We start from the raw sequence: 26,725 nt of genomic DNA on the forward strand, positions 1-26,725 counted from the left end.
AAAGGCTCAGGCCCACAGTCCCCTGACACATCAACTCCAATTCCAAGCCCAGTGAAGCAGGTGAAGGAGGGCACTATAGGGGCTACCCCTGGCAAACATGCGAAGGAGGGCACTGTAGGGGCTACCCCTGGCAAACAGGCAAAGGAGGGCACTGTTGGGGCTACCTCTGGCAAACAGGCAAAGGAGGGCACTGTAGGGGGGACAACTGGCAAACAGGGGAAGGAGGGCACTGCAGAGGATACACCTGGCAAACAAGGGAAGGTGGTCCAGAGGTGTAGCCAGACAAAGCGTTCTGCAGGATCCAGCATGTCCCCAGAGGGAGTGCCAGTGTCTGCACCTGATGGGGCTCTGTTGGTGTGTGTGTGTGTGTGTTGTGTCCACACCAGTACCCATTAACCCCAGTACAGGGAAGCCATTTTTAATTCCCAAGAAGTAGAAAGGCAACCCTCAAACCTCTCCCACCACACTGTTTCACAGGTCTGCATGACTCCACCTCCACATGCCGCTACACCACCTGGTCCAAACAGCCCTCCAGCATGCCAAGCCATTGATAGCCCAACATCACTAGGGCCTCTCTCTCCCAGGTCATGTGGTCCTGCTATCCCCGACACACAGCCAGCTCCATGTCCGCCTGACAGCCAAGAGTGAGTGCTAGTCCCCCTCACACACCTGACTCTCATACAGGTGTGCTAGTCCTGCCCAATGTTTATCACCTGGGTGTGTTGCTGGCCATGGAAGGGTACAGTCAAACACACTCACTGTGCAGCTTCTCATGTCCTGACTCTGGACTTTGCCATGCCCACTGGCCTTGCCATTCACTGCTGTTCTCCCCTTGCCTGTGCAGCTTCTCATGTCCTGAGTCTGCACTTTGCCATGCCCACTGGCTTTGCCATTCACTGCTGCTCTGCCCTTGCCTGTGCAGCTTCCCATGTCCTGACTCTGCACTTTGACATGCCCACTGGCCTTGTAATTCACTGCTGCTCTGCCCTTGCCTGTGCAGCCTCTCATGTACTTGCTGTGCCCCCTGTCATGGACACTGGCCCTGTTGCTCTGCTGTGTTGTACTCTCCCCTGTGCAGCCTCTCATGTACTTGCTGTGCCACGTGCCATGGATACTAGCCCTATTGCTCTGCTGTGTTGTACGCTCCCCTGTGCAGCTCTCATGTACTTGCTGTGCCCCTGCCATGGCCACTGGCCCTGTTGCTTTGCTGTGTTGTACTCTCCCCTGTGCAGCCTCTCAGGTACTTGCTGTGCCACCTGCCATGGACACTGGCCCTGTTGCTCTGCTGTGTTGGAGTCTCCCCTGTGCAGCCTCTGGGGTGTTTGCTATGCCCCCTGCCATGGACACTGGCCCTGTTGCTCTGCTGAGTTGTACTCTCCCCTGTGCAGCCTCTCATGTACTTGCTGAGCCACCTGCCATGGACACTGGCCCTGTTGCTCTGCTGTGTTGTACTGTCCCCTGTGCAGCCTCTCAGGTACTTGCTGTGCCACCTGCCATGGACACTGGCCCTGTTGCTCTGCTGTGCTGTACTGTCCCCTGTGCAGCCTCTCAGGTACTTTCTGTGCCACCTGCCATGGACACTGGCCCTGTTGCTCTGCTCTGTTGTACTCTTCCCCTGTGCAGCCTCTCATGTACTTGCTGAGCCACCAGCCATGGACACTGGCCCTGTTGCTGCTGTTTTGTACTGTCCCCTGTGCAGCCTCTCAGGTACTTGATGTGCCACCTGCCATGGACACTGGCCCTGTTGCTCTGCTGTGTTGTACTCTCCCCTGTGCAGCCTCTCAGGTACTTGCTGTGCCACCTGCCATGGACCCTGGCCCTGTTGCTCTGTTGTGTTGGAGTCTCCCCTGTGCAGCCTCTCATGTACTTGCTGTGCCACCTGCCATGTACACTGGCTCTGTTGCTCTGCTGTGTTGGAGTCTCCCCTGTGCAGCCTCTGAGGTGCTTGCTATGCCCCCTGCCATGGACACTGGCTCTGTCGCTCTGCTGAGTTGCACTCTCTCCTGTGCAGGCTCTCATGTACTTGCTGAGCCACCTGCCATGGACACTGGCCCTGTTGCTCTGCTGTGCTGTACTGTCCCCTGTGCAGCCTCTCAGGTACTTGCTGTGCCACCTGCCATGGACACAGGCCCTGTTGTTCTGCTGCGTGGAGTCTCCCCTGTGCAGCTTCTCTTGTACTTGCGGTGCCCCCTGCCATGGGCACTGGCCCTGTTGCTCTGCTGTGTTGTGCTCTCCCCTGTGCAGCCTCTCATGTACTAGCTGTGCCACCTGCCATGGACACTGGCCCTGGTGCTCTGTTGTGTTGGAGTCTCCCCTGTGCAGCCTCTCATGTACTTGCTGTGCTACCTGCCATGTACACTGGCCCTGTTGCTCTGCTGTGTTGGAGTCTCCCCTGTGCAGCCTCTCATGTACTTGCTGTGCCACCTGCCAAGGACACTTGCCTTCTAGTTTGGAGTTTGCCTGTGCAGATTATCTTGCATATGATCAGCGTTCTGTGCCTTGCCCTTGTCTACTGTTGTTGAACTTTCACATCTGTGCAATATGTGAATAAAGACAGTTACTCCTATTGTCAGTGTCCTTGGTGATTAAAGTTATTTTGGTGTGTGCATTTGGTTGACTGTGACCCATGCTCTATTTCTCACTTCAACATTGCCAAGCTCTTTGCCCGCATCACATTTCTTTTAACAGGGGTGACAGGGTCTTCAGTCCATTTAGACACTGATACTTGTGTTATCTGTGATGTCGATTTTACCTGTCATGCAGTTCTCCTTTTCGTGGTTTGCTATTGTTGGCTACATTGTTCAGATATCAGATTGGGGTACACTGCCAGCACAGGGTGTGCTGCTGTGCACAGGTTTGCATGCAGGCTGGGCAATGTCATTGTCGGTGTGTTATTCCTTTATGTGTGCCCAGCTGTGTATGTGTCTGGCCATCATGTGTTGGCCCTGAATCCTGGTCCCATGGCCTACATGAGATGTGTGCTCTTGGGTAGTCAAGAGGTGTTCAGTGTGAAGGGTGTGACTTTGTAGGGGGTGTGGGTGTGTGTATGCCCCTGGATTGTGAAAGACACACTTTTGTCACCCAGGAGTTGTGTTCCTGTTGTTTGGATTGTTCCGCCCTGTGGATGTGGTTGTATGCACATGTGTGAGTTGTCTGTTGTGCACTGTGCAGTGTGTTGGTGTTTCCATGCTGTTCTGTCTGACTCCTACTTGTTTTTTGATCACTTATGAGTGTGCAGAGTGCGTGACTTGCACATCAGTATTGTGTTTGATCATCCATGTGTCTTGATAGTGTTTGTGCAGACAGTGCAGCTCAGCTGCTCCACACTGCCATTGTGGTTATCTATCTCATGCATTGCAGGCACATGGTGCCTTTTATCGCCCTGTATGGCATGGTGTGTGTGGTGTAATGCCATCCTATATGTGTGCCACTTATGCCTGCCCACTGTGAGTCTACACTCCCTCTACTTCAGTATGGTACACTCCTTACATGTCGACTACTTACATGCAAGACAGTTCACTTTGATGTCAGCTGTCCCCTTGGTTTACATGTGTGTGTGCCTCCCCATCACTTCATTTGTGACACTGTACTTTGTGGTTCGGTTCTTGGGCCAAGTGTGATGTTCCGGTATGGACATTGCCTCAATGTTTTTTGTGTGAAGTTCTTGTGCTATTAATCAGTGAGGATTGCTCATGTGCACTTTAGCTGTGTGTGCTGCCCAGTGCTCTGGTCAAGATGGTTCAGCTCTTGTATCCCAGAGTGGTGTATCTGTTGTTGTTGCGTTGGATGTATGTGTGTTGGCTATGGTATTCCTTCACATCCTGGGTGTGCTGTTGTGTTTGTGCTGTGCTGATTTGTGTTGTATTTGTAGAGGTTGTGTCAGTCATGTCCATGTGTGACTGTTCTGCTTGGTGTGCACACACTGCTTGTTGTGCATACAGTGCTGTGCGTATATGGCATTGGAATTGCCTGATGTGCATCCCCTGGTGTTCTGTAGTGTTTGTTCATTTTTGATTTAATGTGCATCTGTTGTTGGTTTCATGTGGCAGTGTAGTTCTGTGATGGTGCACTTCTTGTGTGATATGTGGTATGTTGTGTGTGTTTTGTTCCTGAGTGATGAGGTTGTGCACTCCTGTGGTGTCTGTGCTCCCATTGCCTGTCATCAGTTTTGCTGACAGTGTATGTCTGTTTCTGATGGGGTTCTGTGTGTGTTTCTGTAGTGTTTTGTGTTTGTGAGTTGTTTTTGGGCAGACAACTTTTCAGGCATCCCTGTGTGTGTGTTATGTTTGTGGCTACACCCAGGGTGAGTTTTTGTTTGTGTGTGTATGCACTGGCAAGAATTGGCAGCCTTCAGAGTGTGTGACACTGGTGTTGTATGTTGTGCGTTCCTGTGCAGCTACTCCTGCAGTGGCTGTCTACCTGGTTGTGTGTTTGTGTGGTGCAGGGTGTGGATTGAGCTTGCTTGTTGCTGTGCTTGTTGCTTGTTGCTGTGCATCGGAGTGCACAGGATGGGCACCTGGCCTTGCCTTCATGGGGTGTGTTAATGTGTGATGGGGGAGGTGTGTCCCTGGGGGTTTGTGCCCTGCCCATGCCTTGGACTGGCCCTGCCTTCTGCATTGTGCGCATGTATTGACCGCTGCAGTGACGAGACCGAGACGTTGCTGCAAGTTTGCAGTCGATGTGTGTCCAGGATGCAGTGCAGTGACTTGGTGGCAGGTGGGTCATGTGTGGTGCCCTTGTAGATGTGTTAATGCCCCCAGCAGGATGTCTGTTGTGGATTTGGACCCTGTGTCAGCCCGTGTGTTGTGTGTTGAATTTGTGTAGTTGCGTACCTGCGACGGCGTCCGCGGGGGCCCATGAAAAGATAGTGCTGTAGCAGGTACAGTTCCGGGAACACGTGTAGGGCAGGGTCCATGGCGGTCGTGACCGGTTGGAGAGGACCGGGACTGTGGTATCGCGCCCCGCTGTCGAGTTTCCGCCGTCTCTGGTTGGGCGGTTTCTCAGCTGCGGTGCGCCTGCTTGTTTGGGCTATCCTAATTTGTGGAGCGGGGCAGACGTCATTCCGCACGGCGGAGAGTCTCCATTGGCCCCCACTGCCGCGGTGGCAGGCGCACTTTGATGGCGGTGCGCGTCTCTCAGCAGCGGACGGGGATTGACCTATGTTTTGCAATACAAATATAGCGGACGTGTTTCTCGCTGCTCGCGGGCAGAAAAATGTGTTTTTCCGACCCGCCACCACTCGACATCCTAATGAGCCCCTAAGTCTGGGGGAGAGCGAGGATTATGAAAGGGGATAGACCTGGGGTAGAATCCCTTGAGATTTTAAGCTGGAATGTGAACGGTCTGAGAGTAAGGAGGAGACAGCGTTTAGTTTTGCAACATCTTAAAGCTAATCTGGCTAAGATTCTTATGCTTCAAGAGACACACCTGCTACAGTCAGAATGCAGGGCGTTGTTTGGAAAAAAAAATAATCTTTGGATGTAATTTTTAGTCATTTTGAACATTATAATGTTCGTATGTTTTGTAATTTTTTTAGTTTTTATATATGTTTAGTTTTTTGTTTTTTATTATGTTTTGTATTGTAATTGATATTTTGTTTGTTTTTAAATTTGAATTTTCTTCAGTGGGAATAGTCATTGTTTCCACTGCGTTATCCAACACTTTCTCTACTGTTGCACTCACTGAAGTGGGAATAGTAATTTTTACTCCTCCACTATCCAACAGATTTCATACTGTTGCAATTGTTGGAGTGGGAATAGTAATATTTACCCCTCCGCTATCCAACACTTTCCCTACTGTTGCACTCGCTGGAGTGGGAATAGTAATTTTATCCCCTACACTATCCAACACTTTCCCTACTGTTGCACTTGCTGGAGTAGGAATAGTAATTTTTATTCCTCGGCTATCCAACACTTTTCCTACTTTTGTACTCGTTGGAGTGGGAATTGTAATTTTAACCCTCCGCTATCCAACACTTTCCCTACTGTTGCACTCGCTGGAGTGGGAATAGTAATTTTATCCCCTACACTATCCAACACTTTCCCTACTGTTGCACTTGCTGGAGTAGGAATAGTAATTTTTATTCCTCGGCTATCCAACACTTTTCCTACTTTTGTACTCGTTGGAGTGGGAATTGTAATTTTAACCCTCAGCTATCCAACACTTTCCTTCTGTTGCACTCGCTGGAGTGGGAATAGTAATATTTACCTCTCCGCTTTCCAACACTTTCCCTACTATTTTATTCACTGGAGTGGGAGTACTAATTCTTACCTCTCCACTATCCAATACTTTCCCTACTGTTGCACTTGCTGGAGTTGGAATAGTATATTTTAGTCCTTTGCTATCCAACACTTTTCCGCTCTGCTGTATTCGCAGGAGTGGAAATAGTATTTTTTACCTATCGCTATCCAATACTTTCCCTACGGTTGCATTCAATGGAGTGGGAATAGTAATTTTTCTTCTACACTATCCAACACTTTCCCTAATGTTGCACTTGCTGGAGTGGGAATAGAAATGTGTACACCTCCGCTCTCCAACACTTTTTCTACTGTTGCCCTCAATGTAGTGCACAATGCAGGTTTAAAAATAATAAATATTTTAATATTTTAATGTATAATATAATATAAACATAATTTGTATGTTATATGTGTACATATATTTATTTATAATTTTTAATATATTTATAACATTTTAAAATCAACTAAATGTATTACTTAATTGTTTTTAAGTAAATATATATATTACATTATATATATGTATGTTTATTTTTTTTACATAAATGTATTACTTATAATTGTTATGCACTCTACCTTAATAGAAAGTTCGGCCTCACAAGTCCATGAAAGTCAAACCCTACACAATTAGGTTTCTGATCCCCATCTTGCTGCAAACATACTGGGTGATGGACAACCAATTCAGGCATCTTTATGAAATGCACAAGGTAGTTAACGAGTATCGTGTTGAGGTCCAGGCTAAAGGCTGTCTATAAAAGCAATAATGTCTCTGGGGGGTTGTCATGCAGGTTACTTGCATACATTCCAAGGAGGGTCATTGCGCTACATGGACCCAGGCAGTCCTTTAAATGGAATTCTATAACAGCAGGTACTCACTCTTTAGAGTACCCGCCTGTTCCTAAGAAATGCCAGTACTCTCCCATTAAACGCATTTCAGTAATGCTAAGAAGTTCAGATACTCTTCCATTCAAATTAAAGAAGTGCATGTACTGACAGTACCGGCCCATTTAAAGCACTAGACTACGGGGGTGCAAGTTACACTTAAAGTTGTATGTGCCACCAAAGGCAGCTGGAGAGAGATCAATGTGCCAAGAGGTAACCTTGGTATATGAGGGGCAAGAGACAGTCTCCTTGTGTGAGGGGAGCAGGGAAAGGGTAGATGCTCAGTCTGTAAGGGGAATAGGGGAAATACCTAATGGGTAGAGAAAGGCTCAAGAAACCGGCTAAGTGTGAGACAGGCAGTGAGATGCGACCTCAGAGGAGTGAGAAACGGGTTCAGTGGCTTCGACAAGAGACAAGGTCAGCATGCAAGATGGTAGTAAAAGGAACAGAATGTATAAGTGTACAGGAGACTAGCTCATCGTACATAAATCACAGGTTTTAATTGAACAAGGGGACTGGAGACAAGCGCAGCACGTTGGGATGGGAGGTCCACGGTCTGTCTGGGACAGAAAATAAATATGTGTGGGTGACAAAATATAAGTGACATACATTAGCTAATCACATAGCAAAACATGTGGTCAACATGTGCAAATTATGGCATTTTAGACTTATAAATACACAGTGTGGGGTATATTTACAAGGAAATGCCAGAGCGCATAGCTGTGGCAAATTTGACAGCGCCACACTCTGCCATTTCCATAATGCAGGGATGCACTGTATTTACAACAATATGGTGCACCCCAGTGTTTTTCCTAGTGCTGGCCCTAAAAAATAACTGCCTAGCGCCAACGTAGACTCTCTTGCACCATAGTGCAAGGGTGCCTGCTTTGCAGGGAATGATTGTTTCTGTGAAGGAAGGTTTCCCGTCCTGCACAGAAACAATCAATAATGGCGACTTGTTACTTCTATGTGTGCGGCATTCTGCAAAAAACATAGACGGAGCAAATCACCATTATATAATGACTGTTTATGTGCAGGAAGGGGCACCTTCCGTCCATAAACAATAATGAATTACATTTTGCTCCTTTTAGGCGTGCTGAAGAATGCAACACACATAAAAAAGCAAAAACGTGGAGAAATTAAAGTATTTCTCTTTGTTACATCATTCTAATGCCTGCTTTTGCTTGACATTAGATTTTGGTGCTGCCTCAAATTTACACTTCCTTGTAAACCTGGGGCAGCATCAAAAAAGAATAGGTATGGCGATCGAATTCCCTCAGCAACACCCATTACATGTCCCTGTCACCAGATACCTGTGTGCAAGGGTACATATTTACAAGTCTGCGTTTAGCCACAAAAAGTAGCTAAATGCCACTTTTTAAATTTGGTGCAGGCCATTTCACCACTGGAACGTTAAAAAAAGTGGTGCTCCTTTGGCGCAAAGCCCTTGTAAATATGCCCCTGTATATGTGTTTTGCAAGTGATGGGAGAGTGCATGCATTTGAGCAAGCTGCAGGCAATCTTTGGTAATAGTAAAAACCGGACTTCCAGACCATAAAACAGACATCCAAAAAATGGTCTGCGCTCTGACCTGTCACCAGCCCAGAACTTTAATTGGGATAAATAAACTGGTGGATGTTTCATAAAGGGGTATAGCCTATGTAATCAAAGGCGTGACTTAGACACATGACCAAAACATCTTTGCTTATCAAAATGTGTCGCTCGACTGGTATTTTGCTGCCTCTTTCCATTTTTGCATCCAGGTACAATACAACAACCGAAACAAGCTTTGTCAATGGTTGTTAGCTGCATAAGCTAAATGAGTAACAACAATAAGTGGTGTAAACAATATTGAAAATGTTTCAATACTGAAACTATGAAACTGTGAAATAACTATACAGCTCATTTTATAATGTTAAATAAAACAGTAAAATATTAGCTTTTATTTATTGTGGGCTTACAATTTTTCAAAAAGTTGCCAATGCTGGGCAGCGGGAGCCCATGAAGCACCTTAACGCTGTAGGACTGTTACGTTTAGAGCCTGAGCGCTGCCCTTCACCCCTCCTGCCCCACTGAGGATTCTAGGCATGCGCTTTCAGATCACTAGCAGGCGGTCATACCTTCTGAATAGCTCCGTATTGTGGCAGCATGCTTAACAAAGGAGTCTCTTCACAATGACCTCTAAGGCCAGTGATGAGTTAAGATTTTTTTTCTGCAAGGTGAAGGTGATGGTAAAAATGGAGAGCTCGATAAGGACACACTCAGCACCTGCTTTTTGAAACTGAGCACCCGCTGGACCCGGCCCACTTAAAGCCCTGTCCAGCCCTTCTGGCACTACTTTTAGGTAGGGCCACTGGTATATGCGGCAGAGGAGCACCAAGTTATGCAACAGGTTGACTACATTATGTGGCATAATGTGGCACATATTTTTATAGTATTACATAACTATTTTGTAATTTTTATATATGGCAACATTGTCCAGGCAAAAATGTCACCTCATTAGTACAGTTTAACAATCTCATAGACAAATAAGCAATTGAAAGATGACCAGTAATTCTTTACGAAGGGCCTTACAGTGCATGTGAACACATCTGGCAATATGTTTGGTAATTTATAATTTGTTTCCGCTAGAATCACATCTTAACACTCTTTTATTCAAACACTCATACTTGTCCACAACGTGAGTAAATAGACACGGTATACTTTAAAATGTTTATTTTAACTAACGTGCTCTACAATCCAGTATACTGGCCAACAAAAGCAGCAAAATGCATAAGAACAATATAATCAGCATGGTTACAATCCATAAAGCTCAAACCGGGCAATCATTTTATAATGATAGTGGAAACAGGGCTACAGCGCCTTACCACCCTGCTCCTGCTACAAGGCAATGTATTATAATTCTAAAAGACCTCTAGGCTTTGTCAGGGGGACCCATACCTCTAAGATTAGATGCAAAGAATCACATCTCAAGACAAGCACGGCTCTTTTTCGTTGGAATGAATCTCTCCATGTGCCTTTTCATGCATGCAATGCCATATTAAAAACACGCGACTTTCAATAGTGCAGCTGTGCTCCATGTCGTGTCTTTGGGCGTGGGACTGACCAAAGTGAATCAACAGCCTACATTGTTTTTCAACCTTGAACACGCTGTGCAGACTAGGAGTACGGTGTACCTATAAATGTGTGAAGGGCAGACAGTTCTCATGCACAAGAGCACAAGAGCATCAGCAGTTTATCCACGAGATTATAGGCCTCCGACTCCCGCAGGCTTCCGGTGGGGAGCGGCTGCCATGATTGCTTGCGGAATGGCCACGACGGAGCTACGAGATGGTGGTGCTCTCATGCTGACGCCAGCTTCAGTCTGAAACATCCAGAAACACTGTAGACTATCAATTCGATGACTTCCGGTGGAGCCCCAATGTGACCCGGTAGGGAAGAACTTGCCCTCTCCTCTTTTGACTGATGGTTCTTGTTGCCTGTCCCCTCTGTTGTCATCTAACGGAACCTTTTTGGATTGCTGAGTGATAAAAAAAAAGGTGGGGCTTTCATCGTTTGGGAAAAAAAAATGTTTGAATCCAATGAAAAGTGTTATTTTTAGGTCATATGATCAAGCATTTCATCATTAGGAAACCAAAAGTAAAATGAACCAATGAAAAGTTTTATAAACAAGTCACATGACCTGTTATGCGGCTTTGGGCTATAAAAAGCCTACAAAATCCATTGGCCTGTGAGGCGGCGTCAGTAGCGGACCGATGTGCGAATAGGCCGAAGGCAGCACAACGCGCCGAGATCCGGATGGCACCGAGGTGGTGTCCAGCAAGTTGCCGCACTGGTGTGGCCATCCTACAATGCTGCGCCGAAAGACGGCGTGGGGTGCCCGGGGGGGGGGGGGAGGCGGCGCGAACTGGCCTCTCCCACCTCCCCAGGTGGAGGCACCTCATCTGCAGTGCGGCGCCCCTTACCGTTTCACTCGCCGTCCAGCAGAGTTGCGCCCGCACTTGCTGCTACAGTAGGCCGAAGGCAGCATAACGCGCCGAGATCCGGATGGCACCGAGGTGGTGTCCAGCAAGTTTCACTGGTGTGGCCATCCTACAATGCTGCGCCGAAAGACGGCGTGGGGTGCCCGGGTGGGGGGGAGGCGGCGCAAACGGGCCTCTCCCGCCTCCCCAGGTCCAGGATATAGTCAAAATGTCTCCACCCACCAGCGGTCGGAACACAACCCCTTTCAGAAGTCCAAAAAGTTCTGTTAAATGACAACAGAAGGGACAGGCAACAAGAACCATCAGTCAAAGAGGGGAGGGCAAGTTCTTCTCTACCGGGTCACATTGGGGCTCCACCGGAACTGATCGAATTGGTAGTCTACAGTGTTTCTGGATGTTTCAGACTGAAGCTGGCGTCAGCATGAGAGCACCACCATCTCGTGGCTACGTCGTGGCCATTCCGCGAGCAATCATGGCAGTCGCTCCCCACCGGAAGTCTACGGGAGTCGGGGGTCCCGGTGACTGTTGTAGAATCTTCAAGTCTGAGGGGACTCTTTTGGGAATGGGGCCCATGCCCTAGCAGTCAAGCGTCTGAGTTCCACGGTTGCCCAGAGCCATCTTTGCAGGCCAGGCCCAAGTCTGTGGAGCCGACCGCCATTTCGTGAGCTCCGTAGCAGCCGCCTGTCACTGTATCGCAAGATTGGGTGCAATTCCGTTGGATGGCGGGTGAGACGTTGTAATAGCAAGAGCAGGCGCAATTCAGCTGGCCGAGCGAGGCACTGTGTCGCAAGAGCGGGCGAAAGTCAGCTGGTCGAGTGAAGTGCTGGGGTGTAGCTGAGAAACCTCCACCTGGGGAGGTGGGGGAGGCTCGTTCGCGCCGCCTCTCCCTTCTACTGCACCCCACGCCATTTCCTGGCGCAGGTATATGTGATGGTCAGACCAGGGCACCGCAGGACATGTCTTCAGGTCAAATGGATTGTGGGACAAGGTGTGGAGCAGGCGCAATTATCTCGGGGGCCTCCGTCAAGAGGTTCAGGGAGGCACCGCATCACATTATTTTCCAATGCAGTCAGGGCCACAAACAGCCCCCATTTACTTTGAGAATAGTGAAGCTGCAGCAGGTGCAAATAAGCTTCAGACAGTGTTACAAGCGCTGCTCGGAACCCTCAACTATGGCACCCAACATCCAGGACTTATGCCATTTGTGCAAGGCAGTGACATCGAAGCATCTCAGGGACCAAGCAACATACCATATCCAGAGTCCTTCCCACAACCTCTGCCTTCCTTCTTACCTAGTTATTGTTCTTTCATTCCCACTCCAGGCTTTTAGTCTGTGGATGGAAAACCATGAACCTACACTCACCTATGAAAATCTTACTATTGATGGTTGATTTTGAGCCCAAAATACAAAGGCTTCTTTGGATCGATGTTGCAGCAGGCTGCCATGTAAATAGATATTTAATAAAACGTTTTACCCTGTTACTTGTTGATTTTGAGCCCCAAATACAAAGGCTTGTTTGGATCGATGTTGCAGCAGGCTGCCATGTAAATAGTTATTTAATAAAACTTTTTACCCTGTTACTTTGCTGGTGTGTTGTATATATTTATAATATTTGCATAGTGTTTGTCGTTATTTTGGGTGGGGTGGGCGGCGGAGCCGAGCTGTCTTGCAGCCATCATGGTGTCGAGCTCAGTTCCTCTCACTAGTTTCGTATTTGTCATGAGGAGTTGTTCATAATGTTTCTATTTTAGCGAGGTCAAAAAGAGATCCCATTAGTGGCCTACTGATTTTGCTTGATTCCTTTTGTTTTTTTAACGATTTTTCACTATCTGCAAAGACTAAACAGAGTATTGCGACTCTGTGCTTGTTTGTAAATAGAGAATGAACCAAAAAGAATCAATTCCAAAACAATAAATGCTAGGATAACAATCAATCAAATGGAGAGGGAAGCAGGCACGACGGATTACAACGGGGGCAAAGGCCTGTGTTACCTACCCTTCACTATCTGCAAAGAGAGAATACTCCTAAAAGAAAAGAGGAGGGGGGGGCAGCGTTCAAAGCACATCAGCGTGCAGAAATACGAAAATGTTTTTACCTACCACGTACTTGACATTTTACAGCTTTTGATATTTGCTATTAAAAAAACATTGAAATTCACTGAAAAAACCATAGGTTATAGACCATATATAGTTAGGAATTAGCATTTACAAAACCTTGAAAATTCACTGAAAAAAACATGGGTTGTAGAACATATATAGTTAGGAATTAGCATTTACAAAACCTTATTTTACTCACAAAAACCATTGAAATTTCATATATAGTTAGTTGCACTAACTATATATCACGCACCCGCAATCCACTGCTGATCATGTCACATATTACATCATTCATGACATGATCAGTGACATCACTGATGACATCACTGATGACATCACTGATGACATCTCAAATGACATCACTGATGACATCACTGATGACATCTCATTTGACATTACTGATCACATCACTGATGACATCATTAATGTGATAATACGGTGAACCTCTTCAGACTCTAATATAATCTTAGATACACTCAGAGTAAATAGACACTCACATACTGTCACTCATCCATGGAGTTACTCACACACCTAGTCAGTCATGCAAAGAATCAATCACACTTCCATTTCCTCAACTATACAGTTATACACACCTTACTTATTCAAACATATACTAACACATATTTACTCTCTTATACAATCCCTGATACAAGTTCACAATGATCCATACAGCCACTCACAAATTCACTGGCTCTTATGCACAGTTATTTATATATGTCAACTCTCACATGTACTGTGTTTTACATATGTACTTACTTTGACATGTAGCACTGAGATATCCATTCACTCACCAATACACTCATGCACACAGTCAACCGCCCATACAGCTGTTTCCACATGCACTTTTGAACCCATACATCTAGTAAATCAACTGCTCACACATCTATGCACAGAGTCATACACCTCCCAGCCACCCACACACACACTCAGTCTCCCATACAAATACTTGGGCAACCAATCAATAACCCATATACTTAATCATAAAGCTACTGATCAACACATGCAGCAGTTTACAGAACAACAGACATAATGATGCACAAATTAAGACAGTTTAGTCACTAACCCATGCACTTAGTGAGACACATTTAATCACTCACTCATACAGTCAGTCATGCACCTACTAAATCCTTCATCCAGACACTTATACATCCACTCATTCTTCAATATGTAAGACATATTTTGACTTTTCAGAAACATACAGTCACTGGATGTTGTCATCAGTGATGTCATTTGAGATGTCATCAGTGATGTCATCAGTGATGTCATCAGTGATGTCACTGATCATGTCATGAATGATGTAATATGTGACATGATCAGCAGTGGATTGCGGGTGCGCGATATATAGTTAGTGCAACTAACTATATATGAAATTTCAATGGTTTTGTGTGAGTAAAATAAGGTTTTGTAAATGCTTATTCCTAACTATATATGGACTATAACCCATGGTTTTTTCAGTGAATTTTCAAGGATTTGTAAATGCTAATTCCTAACTATATATGGTCTATAACCTATGTTTTTTTCAGTGAATATATATATATATATATATTTATATATCCTGCAGATGCCCAATGTCGGCCATGTTAATCCATCAAAGTGTATGAGCAATAAGTTGCAACAGCCTCCAAGAGGAAGTCATTGTTATTGTCAGAAAAAAGAGAGGCCATCCATTCAAGCAAACTAAAAGAACAGACATGTTCCTCAATAAGTAGTACTATCAGCACCATTACATGACAACTTGCGTGGTATTCCATGTTACTTCATTGCAGGAAATCCTGTGCTGCAGCACAGATATCCCACTCTGCCAAAACTCTAAGAGGAGTCGCGCAGACCATAATCCCAACACGGGAACACTCTTGCTCATGGGACAGTAAAAGACTCATCAGCAGATCAAAATCCGGGGCAGGACACACCGTATTGGAGAGGCAAAGGTCCAATGCCCATTCAAATGTACATGTACAGACAGGTTGCACACAAGTGCAATAATCAAAACTAAAGGACAATCTTTAAGCCACGCTGAGTGTGGCCAGGGGCAAAGTAGCATTCAAGTATACAGCTACGAAGCATCTGCAGTCGGTCTTGGCTGTGCAGCGTCACCGGTAAAGCAGCCATTGCGCAGCAGGCAAACTAATAGCAGTATTCCAGCAGCTAAAGCAAGTAATAGTGGCAACCCACCGAAGACGCTGAGAAAAATAAAATGAATAACTGCCAAAAATAGTTTGGAAAGAAGACACAAGACCAGAGCCCACAATTTTAAAAAATGGGCCAAGCCTGCAGTATTAGAGACATTGAATATTGTATGAAACAAAGCACCGAAATGCAGTGGGAGGTCAGTATTAAGAGGAACTTGAACCTCATATCGGGTATTGGCCACATGAAGGACGAATGTCTCATGTGCAGATGTGAGAGAAACTTCTTTTTGGGACAACAATGCTCTAACTCTGCTCAACTTATCTAAGTCCGCTCTCAAGGTCGGAATGGAATGCCAGACAGAGTTATCGAGTCTTTTATGTGGGGGTAGAAATTAGCACATTTTTACAGCAAACAACACGTTGCGAGCAGTGGCGGTTTCACCCTGAGGGCGTTGGGGCGCCTCCCCGTTACTCATACGCTCATATTTTATTTTATTAAGAAATATATGTTAATAATTATTACCGTGACAGTGGGTTTTCGTTGTGGCGGCCGGCTGGAGGCATGTGTCACATGACGGTCTCCTTGCATACTCCCCCTTGTGGCCCCAAGTGTTTGCCAGGCCCATAACCTCACTGCCCTGAAGGCTGTGATGTCATCAGCTCGGCAAATACCTAGCTTCAGGGCCCAGTCTCCAGCCCCTGAAGGCATGGAGGCAAAGTTAGACCCGGGCGTTTTAGGTCCAAGCCCGTGATCGTGAACCCTCCACCTCAATCAGAGAGTGGAGCCCTTCTCGAACTCATTACAGTGCGTGGTGGAACCCACCCTGTGATGAGTTGGGAAAGGGGTGAGGTAGGCGAGAAGCAGAGGATTCGAGTCTACACAGACTCAACCTCAGACTGCTTCCCGCGCATGGCAGAACTTTCAGGAAAGAAGCCACTGCGTCAGGGACACGGACTGCAGTCCCCCGAGACAGTCCATTACTGCAGTGCACTGGTGCCAGAGACGTTTTAACACAGGGGCAAAGTGGGCTCTGGCCCAGGGCCCCAGCCCTTGAGGGGGCCCCCTGACAGTCAGCTCCATTCTCCAGAGTTTTGCCCTAATGACCTTGAATATTGCTTTAACAGATACTGGTTTCCTTTAATTTATTTTTTTATGTACCTGATGTGTGAGAGTCTAGTACAGCCATTTTGCAGAGAAATGTTGTTTGTTTCATGCAATATACATAAAAAAAGTTTTGTTTAGATCAAAACAAGGCCTACATAAGAAAAAGGGAGGGAGTCACAGAGATTATTTGCAGTAATATTCGTGAGCTGCTGCTGTGTTACAATATAGAAAACACACATAACTATCCATGAATATTAGATGTAAACACATTTAGGGCCTTATTTGTGAGAAGTGATGCATTGCTGTGTGAAAAAAGTAATGCGTCACTTCTTAGTGCACCCTCCTTGCGACATGTTGGATGCATCATATTTACTGTACGATGCATCATGTCGCAAGGAGTTACAGATACGTCAGTATTTCTGACATATCTGTAGGCGCAAAAGTGGTGCATTGCTGGTGTTTGTCTGAAAATAGACGCAGCTCCAGCAATGTGTCATTTCACATGGGGCTTGCCTGCATCAGTCTTACACCTGCTCTGAGGCAGGTGTAAGATATTGATGCAATGGCGTTCTAGAAGTGGCGCAATGAGTTCTCATTGATTTCAATGTGCCACTTCTACGAGGCTTTTTGCTGGGAACACTCACCCTGCATATATTATACCTGGCGCAGGTATAATGTGGTGCAGGGGTTTACAAAGTGACACATCTGCCTAGATGCGTCACTTTGTAAATAGGGCGCAAAATGGCACATTTTGTACGCTGCCAGTGCGTCACTAAAAGTGACGCACCGGCGACATAAAAGTGGAGCAAGGCCTCATAAATAAGGCCCTTAGAATTTGAACGAGTGTTCCTTTGCACTGTCAGGGACCTAATGAAATGAAATAGTGTATTTAATAAAGCACGTAGTTACTCAGACTAGAGTGTCCTGGCACGCAACAGCGGGAGGAAAACATATGTAACAGACCCATCAGTTATTAAAAAGACAGGTTTTTAAGTTCTTCCTGAAAAAGAGTAGGTCTGTGGTTAGTCTCAGAGACTCAGGGAGGCTGTCCCACAATTTTGCATCTTAGAAACCTGAGGGATCTGCCTCCAGTGCGGGCACGGTATATTTTAGGCACGATGGCCAGGTTGGTATTGGAAGATCTTAGGGGTCTAGATGTTTTGTAGCGGTTAACCTGCCTATTTAGGTAGCCAGGTCCTTAGCCGGGTAAAGCGTTAAAGATGATGGTCGATCCATTCTTTTATGTGGAGCCAGTTTAGAGACTTAAGAATAGGGGTCATACTAGATCCGGGTTTAGGTCTCTGGATGGCTCTGGTGGACACGTTTTGTACTACTTGTAGGTGCTGGATAAGGGATTTGGGAAGACCGAGGTGCAAGCTATTGACATAGTCAAGCTTTGATTTCGCCAGCGACTGCACCACAATCTTTCTGCTCTCAAGTGGTAAAAGTGGCGGGAATTTTTTTTGCATCCGGAGTATGCCAAAGCAAGCACCAGTTAGATTTTGGATTTGTAAGCGTATGGAGAGTGTCTGGTCTATGACTATTCCCAAGTTTTTTACTTTCTCCTTTTCCGCGGGCAGAGGAGGCAGATCTTTTGGCCACCAGAGCTCCAGTCAGGCGTTTCTGGATTACCAAAGAAAACAACTTCAGTTTTGTCAGGATTGCACTTCAGCTGATTGATCTTAAGCCTGTTAAAAATTTTTGTGAGGCAAGACCTAATCATTGCCCTGTCAAAGTTGTTTCCTTTTTCACACGTAAAAATCAGCTGCGTGTCATCAGCATAGGAAACAATTTTGGCACCCTCTTCTTCTACCAGAAATTCAAGGGGGATAGATATATATTAAAAAGGGTAAGACTGAGAATGGAGCCCTGAGGGACACCTACATTCATGGCCGGAACCGGGTATAAGAATGGGGGGAGTCAGATGTCCTGAGAGCATTTGCCAAGAAGGATGACATCCATGTTAAGATGGTCTTCCCCAGGCCAATGTTAGCAAGTCTCTCCAGGAGCCTCTCATGTGGGACCATATCGAAGGTCGCTGACAGATCGCGCAGTATCAGAACAGACTAACCTCCCTGGTCCAGCTTACCCTTCAGAAATTCAGTCACTTCCAGCAGAGCGGACTCCGTACTGTAGTTAGCCCTAAAACTGGATTGTGACTCATGAAGGAGCTTCCCATCTTCAATGTGTTTTTGGAGGGCCTTGTTTACATGCTTCTCTAATATTTTGGAGAGGGCTGGAAGAAGGGAGATTGCCCTGTAGTTGGCAGGGTCCGTCAGTTTTGCGTTAGACTTTTTATCAGTGGAAGAATCTTAGCATTCTTCCATAATTTCGGCATGTTGCCTGACGAGAGGGAAGCAATAAAGAGCTGGTTTACCATGGGGTTTATGGTGGGAGCTAATACGTTCAGGATATTTGCTGGACATGGGTCGGTAGGAGAGCCAGATGTAATGCTTTGGAGAAGGGTCAGTGACACTTTAAGCTGAAACTCAGGGAAAGCTAGTAAAGATGCAGGATCCAAGAGGTGAAATATGCTATTAGAACCAAGGTAGAAGGTCAGTTCTTCCTCTGAGATGTTAGTGAAGGCTTGTTGGATCACAGAGATCTGTTTGTGGAAGAATTGAGCTATTTGCTTGGACATTCACAGCCCTTCCTTTGTTCCTGGCTTTCGGGCGGTAAAAGATTGAACTATACTAAAGATTTCCTTACTCTTATTTTGGGCATTTTCTATCTTGGTTTGAAAGAAGTTTTTCTTGGCTGCCCACACAAGAATGTAATGAGCTTTTAAGTTGTCCTCAGGTAGATAGGGTTTACGCCATATCCGTTCCATTTTTCTATAATTTCTTTTGCTACATCATAGGCAATCATTAAACCATGGAGCTGATGGGGCCAAACTCTTTGAGGAGCGGGAAACAACCAGTAGCGCTGCATCAATGTTGGTTCGGAGCCATGAATCTATTGAGAGGGCACTTGAGTTGGAGCAGCCAGGCAGCTCTGGTGAGGAACAACCGAGGGTGTCTGCTAACATCAGGATGGATATTTTATGAAATGTCCTGTAATTAGGGAACCTCTGCCCTGCGTTAGCCAGAGGGGCTGTAGCAGAGTTGGAAATGATGAATTTTAAAAGGTGGTGATCAGACCAGATAATGGCAAGAGGTAGGCTTACTGATATGTCAAAGTTGTAAAAGATATGGTCTAGGGTATGGCCCTTCTCATGGGTGGCAGAAGAAATAGATGGAAACATGTTGCAGGTCTCCAACTAGTAAATTGTTTGAGGGTCTTTTCCATTGTCCATATGTATATTGAAATCTCCCAGAATAATGCAGTTGTTGTATTTTAAGGCCAGGGAGGTGGTGGATGTATTAAGCATAGTAATAAAATTTCCAATTGCATTGGGAGGTCTGTAAATCAGAAAAACAGCAATGCTATGTTGGGGGGTTAAGGTACAACGGAAGCCCAAGGACTCTGCACCCTCGATGTTTTCCATCGGGATGGGAGAGCAGTCTAGTTTTTTATTGTTAATTATGGCGACACCACTCCCCTTCCCACTCACTCAGTCCCTCCTAAGGATTTTATAACCTGTAGGGATGGCTGAGGTGATAGTAGGGTTGGAGGCTTCAGACAGCCAGGCCTCAGTGAGAAATAAAAAATCAGGTTGTTCGTCTAAAAGCAGGCCATAAATGTGTGGTTCATGCTTTTGCATAGAGCAACAATTTAAAGGGTGGCCTTTAAGTCCTCTGTTTTCTTATTGTTTTTATACTTATTGTTGCATGGAAGGATCTTGGGTGTGAGATTCCGGGCTGGGGGAGAGACCAGTTGTACTTATTGCATTGAAAGTCTACCTCCAAGCTCGAATCAGCCGCTGTACACTGACATAATGGAAGCCGCCTAAGGCTAGGCAGTTTTTCCCTATTGTAATATAGTGGATGAAACTCACCCGAGTGGCAGCATGGCTGGTGCCGGACGCCTCTAGGCTTGCCTTTAGCACGCCAGCAGCGCCCCGCTGCACGCGTCCATTTGCATCGGTAATATATAGGCTAATGCCTCTCATGCAAACTGGCTCACTAACGCAGCTGAGGAAGCGGCAACTGGAGAAGGTGGAAGTGAGGAGCCCGATAGTAGCCCCAGCCCTCCGTACAATCGGCATACCAGCCGTAACAGACCAGGACCGGAGTAAAAGCGAGATGTAAATCGGAGCAGCTAAGGAGGTGTAGACAAGCAGAATTTAGTAAAGTTCAAGTGCGCGTGGGTAGGAGAAATTCTTAAAAAGCACAGAGTAATTCAGCCACACATATACAATTTAAAAAATATGAAAAACCTAGTAGCAGGGCAGGAAACACTAAATCCTACCGCTGTCAGCTGCACGCATCCATTTACATCAGGAATATATAGGCTAATGCCTATGATGCAAACTGGATCACTAAAGCAGCTGAGGAAGTGGAAACTGTGTGGGAAACAGGGGCTCAAAGTGGATCATAAATTCAAAGATTGTTCTGAACAGGGGCCCCCAAAATATCTTTGGCCCAGGGCCCCCAAAATCCTTAAGATGTCCCTGACTGGTGCTGCTTGCCGGTGCCACCACAGCAGCACTGATTCGACTGCAGGGGACTAAAGTGAACTCAGGAGTCACCAGCTGCCCAGGTAAGGCCCTGGCGGACATTTTTTAAAGTTTATGGTAGAGCAGCATTGAGAGAGTGAAACAGCATTGCAATGGCTGGACGGCAGCAAAGGCAGGCATCGGGGTGTGATTTTGTAATATTCGAGAGATTGAAGGATGGCTGGCTGTGAAGACATTGATCATTCAGATAATATGCTTCCTACCAGCAAGAAACTTATTGAGCAACTAATGCAGCTGCTTCTCTGACTGTTCCTGAATGTGCCATTTGCCTGCAGACGTGTGCACTCAGTCAGCTTGCCGTGTAAACATGTATTTTGCTACCTGTGTGTGTGAAGGGAGCTTCCTGTCTTGGAAAGCGATGCGCCCTGTGCCACCAAGAGATTCCTGAGGACTTACTTGACAAACCAACCTTATTGTCTCAAGAGGAATTGAAAGCAGCAATTAGAGGGACTGGAGAGCAAGCATGGTATTATGAGGGCAGGAATGGATGGTGGCAGTCTAGCCGAGAGCTAGAAGATGCCTTTACCAAAGGCAAAAAGAACACAGAAATGTTTATTGCTGGGTTTTTGTACATAGCAGATCTAGAAAACATGGTACAGTTCCGGCACAACGAGCAGGGCAGGCGGTGCAAAATCAAGAGGGACATCACGGACATTCCAAAAAAGGGCATGGCTGGTCGCTGGTTAGATTGTGCGCCTACACATCTCAGATTATTTAGAGAAAGTTCGGCTGATGGAGCAGACATTAATGTTGCACAGGGAGCTGGCTCAGTTCAACCACCAAATCATGCATTCACCACTGGAGCCCTTACCTCCCTCAGTGATCAGTCTACAAGCTCGTTGATGCAATCTGTAGATACTAGCACTTCCAAGGAGACCTCTTTTGCCCTCTTGCAAATAAATGCAGAGGGGCCTATCGACTGGAATCGTAGGCTAGAAGGAGAAGAGGACATAATTTAGTCTTCTGGCAGGGTGGCATCATTAGATATTTCTGTGGAAGAAATTGATTCTGATACTAGCAGTGATAGTGAGGATTGATCTTCTGACCCCCACATTCACTTCTCATCAGTGCAACAGGGACTGTTAAATTTAAATGTAGGTCACAATTTGCAAGATAGAAGTGGCACTAACAGTGGACATCCAAGGGCTAACATGGCTTCTAAAAGGCCAGATGGAGAGTGATCAGTGACTGATGCCTAATTGCCCTGCCTACAGAAGACTGTCTTGTGAAATGCTTTCAGTCATTAACTATCTGTGTTTGGATGCAAATTTGCTCTGTGCCTTAAGTTGTTCCCCCTTTTCAGCTAGGAAGCTGTCTTAATGTAGGAATCTGTAGGTAGCTTATTGAATGGATCTTCATTTCATTCATATTTTCACCCATCTCGCAATTTATCTTATTACATGTTGTTAGTGTATCCCAGCGTGTATCTTGGAACACCCTCATTATCTGACTGCGTGTTTATTCAGTAAAACACTAAAAGCAAAATGGACCCATGCAGAAAGTAAGTCATTGGTAAGTGATACAATTAATGTGCAGCATAGCTTTGTGTTTGAGTAACGCAGTGTTTCATGGGTAAACTGTAACCAATCTTCAGTTTTCGCTTGCTGCAGAGAAAGCTAAACGTTGAAATGGAAAAGGCTTCCTGTTTTGATTCTGCTGATCTTTATAACTCTGTTCATGATCAGGAGTTTCTCAAAGGCTTGAATTCTTGATTCTTGCCATTTTATTTGTGGTGTCTCCTTTATGAGTTCCGTTTTGTTACAACATTTATAATTTAATAAAGAAGTAATTTTGGTAGAGCAGCGTTGGGGAAGCAGACTTGAGCTTCGCCAGGATGGATAAGTACGTTTTTGTGAGTGGACTGCTGCACTCATCAGTGTTTGAGTTCAAAGTCACACATAAGACTCCCGTAAGGTTCTGAATCACGCCTTTATTTAATGAGGTTGACATAACGAGGTCTATTAAGTTGGGCAATAGAAACATCTAATATTTTTATTTGTTTCAGGAGTTTTATATGACTGCCTTGCAGCACAGGCATGAGTGTAAGAGCGCGGAGTGACATGTTTGAAAAGTTCAAGGGTAGTTACAATGACACATTTATTCCTACTCCTAAAGCTAGTGGGTGCCTGTATCACTGGGCGCCTTCCAGTAGGCTCCATGTTTTTACTAGGCCTCATGAGCCGTGCACTTGCCCGCTCAGCATGTAGTGGGATTGTCACACAAGTGTTGTGGCAGTGCCTAGCCCTGCTTCAGCCTGCCTGAGGGAGCTTTGTTGTAAAAGAAGATCAGGGCTTAGTGCACTACTGTGTGGTGTGCCGGATTTAAAGAACTCCAGTGTAATGATTAGTCGGGGAATTCTGCTTTGTTTGTGTGCACCTGTATACAGTGCACCTCGCAGGAATATTTTCTTGTTGCTTCCCTTTGAGGTGTGCACATTCTTGTGTTATTTTCCTGTGGTAACGTCCTGGGATGCGCACTGTGATTTTCTCATAGTCATCATCATCATGAAAACTTTACTTCGGCTCAAATGGCCATAAAAGCACCGTTAAAAAACAGTAGTATGAAATCGTTAAAATCCAATTACATAAAGATAAAAAGAGAGTCACAATCCAGGCACTATGGCGGCATTTGCGGGCGACAACCAATTAAGGAAAGTGCTTATGGGAAATACATTAGATGGGTAAATCTCGTGTGTGCATTTACTCGACCAGCATATTTATCTCCAATTATCAGGGTGATTAAAAATAACATAGAATGAAAGCTATGTACATTGAGGAATCAATTCTATATGCAAAAAAAATCGAAGAATTTAAAATCAATCAATTGTCTCTGAGGGTACAAAATAGGTACAGTTGTAGAAAATAATCATATACACTTATGTATCCTCTTTACAGCTTCTTTAGGATGGCTCTGTGTGTATGCCACATGGAGAACAAATATCGTGATATTGAGAAAACAACGGGGATGCGTGTATCAAACTAAAATCCTGTACATGTCACGACAATGTGTAGACCCCATGTTTCTACAGAGCTGGATTAGCCATCGTGATCTTGACTTCTTATACCCCTGGCAGAAAAATATCACATGGAGATCGGTCTCTTCTACATTGGGACACACTGGGCACTCTGCATTTATATGTCCCTCCCACTTTTTTGTAAATGAGCGCAGCAGTAAAACTCCATGTCTGAATTGCAGATAGAGCTGGTTTGCCAGGAGCGGCTGTATGTCATCTGTTCTAGAGCATAAACAGCTTTTACGTCCAAAAACCCGGCCGTCAATCTCCCCAGTGAGGGTCTCCTCTCCAGCTGGGAGAGTTTATAATCTCTGTAACTCTCTACCAAGGCTTTTCTAGAGGTTATTTGCGAGGTTTCTTCAGCGTTTTGCCGCAGCCTGCCCCTGCCCAAATCCACACATATTTTCTTAATGTATGATAACCAGGGCAACTTCCCTGCACCTCGTAACCCCATGACGTCAGTCAGTTCTTCTCTATAAGAGACCAATTCAGGGGTAGACCACAAGCGCTCCCAGTATAATATAGGCCTAAGTGCAGCTTTTTCGTCAATGGGTCTAATCCATAGGTCCATACGTAAAGGTGTTAAAGGTGTGCTGGGTGGTAGCCCAATGAGTTGTCTGGCAAATGAATTCTCAGTACCGGCTATCTGACCAGGTGGACAGTACCCCCAAAGTTCTGCTCCATAGGGTGCAGCCGCCTTGGCCTGGGCCTCATAAATTTCCACAGCTGGGCTCACTAGTTTATCAGAATAGGTCCTATAAAGTTTTAAAATGCCACCCGTTGTCTGGGATAATTTTAAACCTATTTTGCTAATTTATGCCCCCCAGTCCATTCTTTCTGTCAATGTTATTCCCAGATAGTCAAAAATGGATACCCTCTCTAGGGGTTTACCTTCCAGAAAGGGGTTTAGGCGGGTGGAATTGTCTACATTGAAAGCCATGTACTTGTTTTTTTGTGCACTGATTTCTAGTCCCCGTTGTTTGCAGAAGGAGCTGAAGTTATTTAGTGTTCTCTGGATTTCCATAGGGGATTTAGCTAATGTAAGAATATTGTTGGCACACATTAGGGCAGGTATTAATCATTTGGCTAACTTTGGAGCGTCAATGTTTATCCCAGTGCTCAGTGATTCGAACAAGCCATTGATGAAGAGGCTAAAGAGAGTTGGGGCCAGGACACAGCCCTGCCGGACCCCTCTCTCAACAGGCAAGGGGGATGAAAGTTCGCCATTTTTGCCAAATCTGATTCGAGCAAAGTTGCCCTCATGTAGACCTTTTATCTGATGACAAAGATAGTCTCGGACACCCTAGGATTACCCACAGTTTGTCCCTTGGTACTAGATTGAAGGCTGATGTAAGGTCTACAAAGATGAGAGAGAGGCTGCCACCCTCTATACTCACAGTTTCAGGAAGTGTAATGTGGTAACTATATCCCTCTGGACTGTGGTCGAGATCTGCGTTTCATGATGGAAGGAATCAGGGGTTGGAGAGTATATAGTTGCTGTCATATGTATGCTCCCTGGTAACTTAGATATACTTGTCTCACTTCCCAATTCTGTCCCCAAGCTCTGTATTGGGGGTTTTCTCCTCTGTTCCCATGAATTTTGCTGTATCCCCGCCTTGCCTAGTTGGTTATGGTGCTGTTGTGGGTAGACCTCTCTCGAGAGAGTCAATCTACTGATTCTAGGGGGTTATATCTATTTTGTACTGGAATATTAAAAGATAGGGGAGAAGTTTGACCCTGGCCTGATGCGGAAAATAAGTTTCCCTGTAGCCATCCCCCCCTTATTGGCCTTGCCTTCCTCTTACGGGAGGAATATGTGGGGGGGGATAAAAATGGCCTAATGTGACAGCTGATGCCCCCCCTGTCTCTCTGGTGATAGCAATCTAAAAGGGAATACGCAAGCACTGGATTCAGTTGCTGTACCCCACCCTCCTGGTTGGAATGGTTCGCTAAGTTGGATGTTCGTATGTTAATGGTCACTAGGTTTTCAGGGTTAATACCTTGGGGGGGGGGGGGGTTTGTTTACAGGGTTCAGTGGTTCCTTTGCCTTTAGTGCTGCTTCAAACTTATCCACTCATAACTCGCCCAATTTAGTAAGTTTGTCTATCCTTTCCAATATGTTTTTAATCTCATCCTTCACAATAGTCTTTACTTGGACCTGTAGTTCCACCATTACGTTCATAACCCAAGGGGGCTGCTCCAAATCTGGCTGTGGGGGTGTTCCCAGTAACACCTCCCTTTGGTCTCCAGGATTATGATGGGTCGTTGTTTGTTTTTTTCGCTTTTGACCCAATGATGCAGCTGGTTTGTTTTTCTTGACTTTGGGGCGAACACCTTCATGCTATACCACATTCGCAGAGCCCGCCACCCAGGTCCTGGGGGGGAAGCTGAATGTTCCTGGGGTGTGGGCAATGGTGAGCCTGTTACATTGTGCAGACTAATGGGTAGTGCTAGAGCAGGGGTGAGAGACAGTCGTCTTTCAGTCAGTTCAATTTTGGTGGCAACAACTCCAATGGCTCTCTGTAACATTCTATCTATGGAAGTTGGTTTGTTCAAAGAAGAGGGTTGTTGGAGTGAGACGCTGGATTTCCCTGCGCCAATTTGCTCACTCATATTTAAATCCAGGTTGGACTAGTGACCGAAGGGGGGGGGTTCACAATGCAGG

General features: G+C 45.7%; 1 pseudogene; it reads left to right on the top strand.

Moving 5' to 3' along the window:
• Positions 1–21,203: 21,203 nt before the first annotated feature.
• LOC147733105 (E3 ubiquitin-protein ligase RNF146 pseudogene) lies at positions 21,204–22,228 on the top strand (annotated as a pseudogene).
• Positions 22,229–26,725: the final 4,497 nt, after the last annotated feature.

Source organism: Lissotriton vulgaris, chromosome 2_1 (assembly GCF_964263255.1).
Source record: "Lissotriton vulgaris chromosome 2_1, aLisVul1.2, whole genome shotgun sequence".
Classification (NCBI taxonomy): Eukaryota; Metazoa; Chordata; class Amphibia; order Caudata; family Salamandridae; genus Lissotriton; species Lissotriton vulgaris.